The sequence below is a fragment of the Hylaeus anthracinus genome, unplaced genomic scaffold, assembly GCF_026225885.1.
Source record: "Hylaeus anthracinus isolate JK02 unplaced genomic scaffold, UHH_iyHylAnth1.0_haploid 11997, whole genome shotgun sequence".
Lineage (NCBI taxonomy): Eukaryota > Metazoa > Arthropoda > Insecta > Hymenoptera > Colletidae > Hylaeus > Hylaeus anthracinus.
Genome location: NW_026534344.1, coordinates 9,435,241 through 9,443,119, shown reverse-complemented (window position 1 = coordinate 9,443,119; position 7,879 = coordinate 9,435,241). Strand labels below are relative to the sequence as shown.

General features: G+C 36.1%; 1 long non-coding RNA gene across 1 annotated transcript; it reads left to right on the top strand.

Annotated features, from left to right (window-relative positions):
• The first annotated feature begins 2,864 nt into the window (after window positions 1-2,864).
• On the top strand, window positions 2,865-7,563 carry LOC128889506 (uncharacterized). Its single transcript, XR_008460456.1, has 2 exons — window positions 2,865-2,990; window positions 3,580-7,563. It is a non-coding gene; the product is annotated as an uncharacterized LOC128889506 (long non-coding RNA).
• Window positions 7,564-7,879: the final 316 nt, after the last annotated feature.

Sequence of the window (7,879 nt, the reverse complement as noted above, 5' to 3'; positions counted from 1 at the left end):
ATATAATATAATGATGTCTACTTCGTCACGAGCCTGATATTTGAAAAATATTTCATTAATCAAATTTCAGGTATTTCTCAAGAAACGCGAACATGTATTATATTCTTCATGTAATTGGATTACGCGGGAGTGACGATCTCTAGAATGCTTTTCTAAGTCATCGAACTCCGTTTCTTCTTCCGGAAAGCAGTGCATCTTAGGATTTCAAGAAAAAGTCCATTAAGAGGCTATCGAAGCTCGAAGTATTCTAGATATTTCAGAATGTCTGCCAAAAATGTTGTAACGTCTATACAACGATATGATTTATATTTTTAATGTAATGTATTATGTAATGTAATGTAATGTAATGTATCAAAAATAAAGAGACTAAATTTCTTATAAATTATTTGAAAAAAACGTCATTCTAAAGGCTCACACGGATCCTGAACATTTTAATCTTGACAAAAAACGATTAATACAAAAAATAAAAAGACAATTCGTTACAGTTCAGGATTAAACAAACAAATAATAACTGAAAGATAGATATACATTTATTCTTGTTTTCTTCAAGTGCAAATAAGGAAATAATGTTTTCTTTTCAGTAGAACAAACAAGAAATAAATGATTTGTGGCGTTATTTATAAGGACATTGTTTAAAAACCAAATTTAATCGATATTTGAAATTGAATGGTTAGTTTTATTATGTATTTTATCTGTTATTACGTATTATTTAAAGAATATTATTACCAACAGTTGTCTAACTCTAATACGAATTTGATAAGCGGTGAATTCATCATATCTTTGATAAGCTTTTTCAGGAATTGGCGTCGCGACGAGAACCATGAGCACGTGTCTGTTAAAAGCATGGCGTCGCCCGGCGTTCGTCTCGTGGAAAGCCAATCGTTTCCAACAAGAAACATCGCTCAACAGGAAACTGTGTTTTTATAAAATTTCGCACACAGATAGAGCATTCAACAATATCAGATATTTATTTTTGGTCTATATCAATTGGTATTCATCCTCAAAGAGTTAAAAACACGCTTAAAATTGTAGATAAAGTTCCTGTTAAAATAGAATTATTTTAGAATTATTTTATAATGGAAGTTCTAATGAACTTATGACCTCTATAAACTTCTTTATTATTTTTTATAAAAGTTCCACAAACAAATATTCTTTTTCAGGTAGTTCAAAAATGTAATATACCAAAACTCATCTTTCAATAATAATTTATATTTAAAACATTTAAAATAATATTACAAGAATATTTTAAGTGGAGAAAATAACTTGGTATTTACTTGTCTAGTATATAAAAAAATAATTAAGATAAAAATTCGATATTTTTACGGCTTGCTTCTATTATTATAAGTAGTCACTCTACCAAATTTCAAATCCTTCCATCAATTTTTACCGGAGTTATAAAAAAGAAGTAGCTATTTCAAGAAATTGCCTGTATTTTCCATTTAAAACGTTCGAAGGTTGAGTCAGTATTAATATTAACCTTTCATTATCAAAATAATAACCTACATTACACATTTCATTAAATCCTGATGCCCAATGCAAAACGCTTTAAATTTGTCTGATACTGAACGGATTAATCCACTGTGGGCCGAATTTTGTTTCTGCAGACAACTTGCAAGACAATTTGATACATTACATTAAATTACTCTGATATTTTAGGTTAATGGCTCTGCCAAGTGTTATCAATATTGTTATCCGTTATCAGAGATATTATAAAATTAAGACGCATACGTCATTTTATAGGAAAACTAAAATTATTTGGTAAAATATCGATGTATTAGCACGTGACCTGAAAAAGTGATACGGGCCCATAAGGGTTAAAATGAAGCGCTAAAATTAGGAAGAAATTATTGATGTATTCACAAAGTATTTAGGAGGTGCATAGATTTAAAAAATCGTTAAAGCAAGGACCACCCTGCTACGATAGCCATGCATTGAACCTGATAGTTCCACTCTTAACTAAACAACCCTTCCATTCCTAACTCTGTCGGTAGCTTTTATCCTCCGAGATGCGTCAATCTGCGTATCTGACACTAGTCAACTCTCAGTTTACAAAATATCAGAAAAACTTTCTCGTTTCTCGTAACGATAAAAGGTGCATGCGCCCTAAAAGCTGTCGCGCGTGTTAAAAAGAAGCGTGGTTCTAGTAGCCACGCGCTTTGCTATATAGCGATGAAACGTGACGGCCGTGAAGCTTGCCAGCCCCAGCCGGGCAGCATGGGATACGTACTACTTGAAAATAGCAACGACACACTTCGCGGTCTGCTGTCCTGACATCGAGCACGCGTTCGCCGGGTAAGGCGCCTTCGGCGAGCGAAACCTTGGTAACGTGCCAGGACTCCTCTGCGCGAGGACTCGCCGTTCGACGGCGACGTTTTCGTCGATTCGCGTCCTCCAGCTCGTTCGGTGGGCGTCGTCGAGCTTCTTGGCATTTATCAGACCGCGGAAACCACCCTGAGGAATATTCGAGGGAGGGAAAGAATCACTAAGCGCGATCACTCGAGCGCGAGCTGTCTCCCCGCGAAACCGCCAGCTTTTTCGAAATCGCGAAGGACGGAGATACAAGTGGGAGCACGTGAGCAAGAGAGAGAGAGAGAGAGAGAGAGAAAGAGGTAGAAAGTGACAGGGGTTCTCCTCGAACCCTCTGTCCACCAGATCTCCCGCCCCTGGCTGTTCGATCGCGACCACCCGCGGGGATGACGACGACTACCGCATCGAGACGCGTCGCGGAATTCGATGGTGCTCTTCGTGGCCCTCCCCTCGCGACGTCACGCGTCTCGCCCTGCAAACTATGCCCGCGGACCTGCGCTCTTCGCGATTTCTCCTCCGCTCTCGCGCTTTGGCAATCGCGGCGAAGTGGCCACTTCGGACGGACCGAGTGCGACTGCCATCGACCGGGAGCGATTGCGAGGGTCCCGTGGCTCAAGTTTTAAATTAGAAATGCGCGCCGGAACCTTCCGCGGTGCATTTCACCGGTCAGCTGTTTTTCACGGGTAAGGTAAAATACCTAATTCTTGAACTCGAGGTTTACCATGTTTCACTTTGACTTTGGTAAATGAATGTTTCTTATCCTGGAAAGCAGTAGACTTTTGGATATCGAGACAAAAATCCACCGAAATGCCATTGAAGCTTGAAGTACTCTAGAAATTCCAGAAAATGTGCCGTAATCGTTCTTCTTTATCTGTTTTGACCAGAACTTCTTCAATTTTTAATATTTGAACCGCTTATTTTGAAAGTGGTGTAAGTCCATTTCCAGCCCGTAAGTATACATCAGTTTAGTAAAATACGCTTAAAACAAATTTATATAACCAAATTACATATTGGTGAAACAATAGAAACATTGCCAGACTTCATATAATTTGCCTAAATTTTTTAATTAATTATTAAAAAATTAGAGTTAGATATGTTAACCTTTAATTTTCTCGAAACAGAGAAAATGGACTTACACCACTTTCAAAATAAACCTTCCATTTATCAATGACATTCTTTAAAGGAAATCTTTTGAAAGATGTTTCAAATTGAAAAAGTTATAGTTGAAATCGATAAAAGATTTAATCAGTCGACTGGTTTTTACGGTTACAGGAGAATATTTTGTGTTAAAAGGAGAATGAGGTAAAATACCCAGTACTTGAAGACATTTCAAAGTACATCATGTTTGACTTCGATTTGACAAATCGATATTAGCTTAATCAAGAAAATAACACTTGCTCTACAATGTACCTGTAATTCTAAATCAATTGCAGAAGAAAGTCTAGCAAATTAAGTATATATAATTAAGATTAATTAAGATTATAATTAAGATTTACCATTTTGTACAAGCTCTGAAAGTTATGCGGAACAAAATGCAGTAATTGAAGAATCTATTATCGACAATCAGTAATAGTTGAAGAAACATACAATACGAATTTGGTTTCTGTGTTTTAAATAGGAATAAAGGAACAAAGGACGAGCAATCAGAATTTTAAAATATGTGCGAGTTTAATTTTAATTCCTGTTCTACCAGAATCGCAGGAAATAGAAACAGAAGCAATACCGAGAAGAAATTACCTTCAGCTTGACCTCCTCGACCACGATCGATCGTTGAAATTAATTCTAGACTACAGTCACACAATCTATTTTCCAGTTCTCCTACGTTTCACGCGATTCGACGATCAACAATTATTTATCGAATGAGTGCACTTTAGAAAGGAGAAACGACAGGAATATGCTTAACCGTGAAGACAACTATCTATTCTGTTTATTGTTTGCATATATACAGTCAGTTCCATGACGTTGCGTCTATCCTAGGAATTTGTTTAAATTAAATGGTAGGTTTGATATTTCCAAAGAAATGGTTCGTTATAAATATGCACATGTGTCAAATTTATTCACGTATTTATATTTATAATGAAACATTCATCGATAGACATAGCAGGTACAAATACTTACAGGATTAATTGTATACCCTATAATAGCTTCATCGGACCCATCATTAATAATATTACTATTAAGAAGAATAATTTATTCAAGATCAGAAACTGGATGAACAATTTATCCTAACACCTTTATCATCAATTTTACAATTTTCTCACTACATATTGCAGAAATGTCATCAATCATAGGAGCTATTAATTTTATTGTTACAATTCTAAACATAAAAAATTCAAGTTTAAATTATGATCAAATAACTTTATTTTCATGATCAGTAATAAGTACAGCAATTTTATACCATTTTTATTTGAAAATTTTCTTAGTCCTTCGAGTATTAAGAAATTCAAAAACCTCTTCAATGAGACCTCGCCAAACGCTTTTCCCTGGTCTCCAGAACCATTTCTCGAGGAACTCGGACTATAACCGAATTGCAAACTTCCTTCTGTATTGCAAATCTTCGGCTCGATGCACCAAAGCAAGGACCGAGCTTTGTAGTCCTCGAACGTTTCCACCCAAGTGGATCCTTCTCCCAACAACTTCACGTTTTTCGTTGCATATTTCCCGGTCTCAAGAAGGACCAGCGTTACAACTCGACGTAAGTATGCACGATGCAACACGTAGACCAGGTGACAAAGAAAGTCAGTGACAAAATAGAGCAGCGATTGCCTGAAGAGCTTTCACTTGCATGCGATCGTGCATAGAGTGGTTACGTGAAACTCCAGTTTCTCAATGAAAGCTTCTCCGATCGCTAATCCTGAAAAGACTTTGAATTTTTGTTTGCAATATTGTGTTGTCCAAATCTCTAGAACAGAGATGCGTCAACCATGATATATTTAATCTTTATTTCGTATTTGTACACGCCCTCGGCATGCCACATACAATCGATATAATACAGTCCAATGCAGCCAAGGTTGAAGTAAAATACAAAAAATATATAGATATATATTGATATACAATATATTTATACATATATTTATATTCTACGTCGATAGTTATTATTGTTACCACGATGTTATAACGCTGAATATATTATAGATAATATTCTAAGAATATCATACAAAGAAGAGTGCTGGTTACGGTGGGGCACGTAATTCGGATTGAACGCGGTGCGGTTTATTTCGTATTATTCTTCAGCGTTTTTTTTTTCATTTTTGAAATCGCTGAGAGAAACGGCCGCAATGATCATCGTTTCTCGGTTATCTCACTCTATCACCGTGCGTGTAACTGAAATCAACGATCATCGAACGAAAACGTTCGTAAATCACAGCTACCTCGCGATGACCCGTCGGAAGATTTACAAGAGAAGAAAAGCTCAGCGTTAGGAAAAGATTGTAAAAGTTCCCTGGAACGTTACGTATGACTACACGAAGAAGTAAAACACTATAGGTTCGATTTAACGTTTCACGCGCGAATCCGCTTTCTGACGAGTGTTTAGTATTTTGTGACTATTTATCTGGATTTTAGAATATATATTCACTACATCAGACGAAATTTAAACCTATTTCTTATATAAGATAAATGATACATAACGAAATTGTAATTTTTCAAAGGAAAAAATAAATTACAAGTTAAACCAGTATTTTTTTCGAGTTACGAAGACAATTTATCTTTGTATCATTAAGTATTCAAATAAAACCGCTTACTAATACAGAAACGAATTATTTTTACAACTAAAGAAATTACTAATTTTATTTTCAATAACCTATTATGAGTTAGGAACAAAAGGAATCGATTCACGAATTCTACAAAAATAAATTATATCGCATTGTTAGTTCTTCGTGGACGCTTACAATGTCAAAATTGATTTATTTTATCTTCGCGATTATCGAGTACGATTTTCCACGGAACACTATAACTTCGTGGGGATACAATTTGGGAAACGCTGTATCGATGTGCCCGCACAACTAGAACGTATTGACTAATGTATTGCTATCGAATCACGAGGAAAATGAAAACTTTCGAACGATAGTAAAAAGTAGAGATTCCTACTTCACGTGTAGCGAAATACCCGGGTACACGGGTAATTAATGAATCCGTATTTTAATCCGTGCATCGAAATACACGGGTACGCACATTGACTTGAACAGTTATTTTAACTAATAAATAAAGTTTTACAAATTACACTAAAAAATTTAATCTGTTATATTTATTCTTCTTATGTTTATATTTTTTTATTTATTCGTTTTATTGCTTATCAATATTTTTCAAATTAATAGGGATCGTTATTTTAGAATAAAAGTTTTTTTACATAAAAGTTTGTATACACAACTAATTGAATGCTGTACCCGTATAATTCGATGTATGATTGACGGATATACGTGTCCCGCGTACCCGTGTATTTTAATACCCGTTCGAAACGGTGATCTCTACTATCAACCCCTTGACCTACACCTTATTTTCCGATTGCTCGGACCGTAGGAAACAGGAAAGTAGGAAGTACGAACGAAGTACCACGAATCAGACTCGTGCTTATTATTTATGGCCTAAATCCCTTACCACGAGTCTCACTCGTCATTGTAGGCCAAAGGGTCAACAGATGATTCTTCCAAATTTATGCCCGCGTACAACGAAGATCAGAATTCAAAGTCGTGTACAAAATTTATACGTCACGCTACGTATAAATTAATTATTACACATGAAAACAAGTCGAGTGCTCGATAGAACTATTCTACCTCAATACTTCTTCGATACCTCTTCTTTTTTTTAAATGTTCTCATCTTTATTTTCGATGACGAGTTCAATAGTTTCCGAGGTATCCATGAAGAAACTAATTAAAAGACTGAATGAAAATATAAGCGAAAAATCAGCTCGATAAAAGTATCATCCTAATTAAATCTAAAGTGACTGGACCACGTCTTTCGTCCTTGGGATTCGGGGTTACGTTCGTTGCAAGGATCGGAAGAAGAGATACGGGGAGATATATTCGTTGAAACCATTCGAGTTTTTTGAGTGTCTTTATTAGAGCGTAGCCGGTAAGCGTTTTATGGCAGCTTTACGAGGATGACTGGGGTAGCGACCGTCGTAAAAGTCATCGAAAAGAAAACCTAACCCAACGGTGAAACAACGATAAGACGATAAATTCATAATATTAACAGTAGTAGAATGTAGTGATTGATTAACTAAGATAATTCAACTAAAAAAAAAAAGAAAAATAAAGAAGAAGGAAAAAAGTAGTAAAATCCTCCTAGGTACACTCTGTGTCGTCGTCTCTTTCATTCTTCTCGGTCCAGAAAAAATAAAATGGAAAAGAAAAGGATCGCAGGGGGGTGGGGAGAGAGAACGAGTCGGAAAAGATGGGAGGTGTGGTAGAGCGGAGATCGGCGGTGTTCACGTATCCAACAATTATCTCGTTTCTGTCGCAATCGTAGCTGACAATGTTTTACAATAATAATCGCAGGAGTTCCACGACTCTCACCCATCGACCGCCTCGCTGACTGGAATAAACGCATCTACGTAACATGTGTCGCGGGCT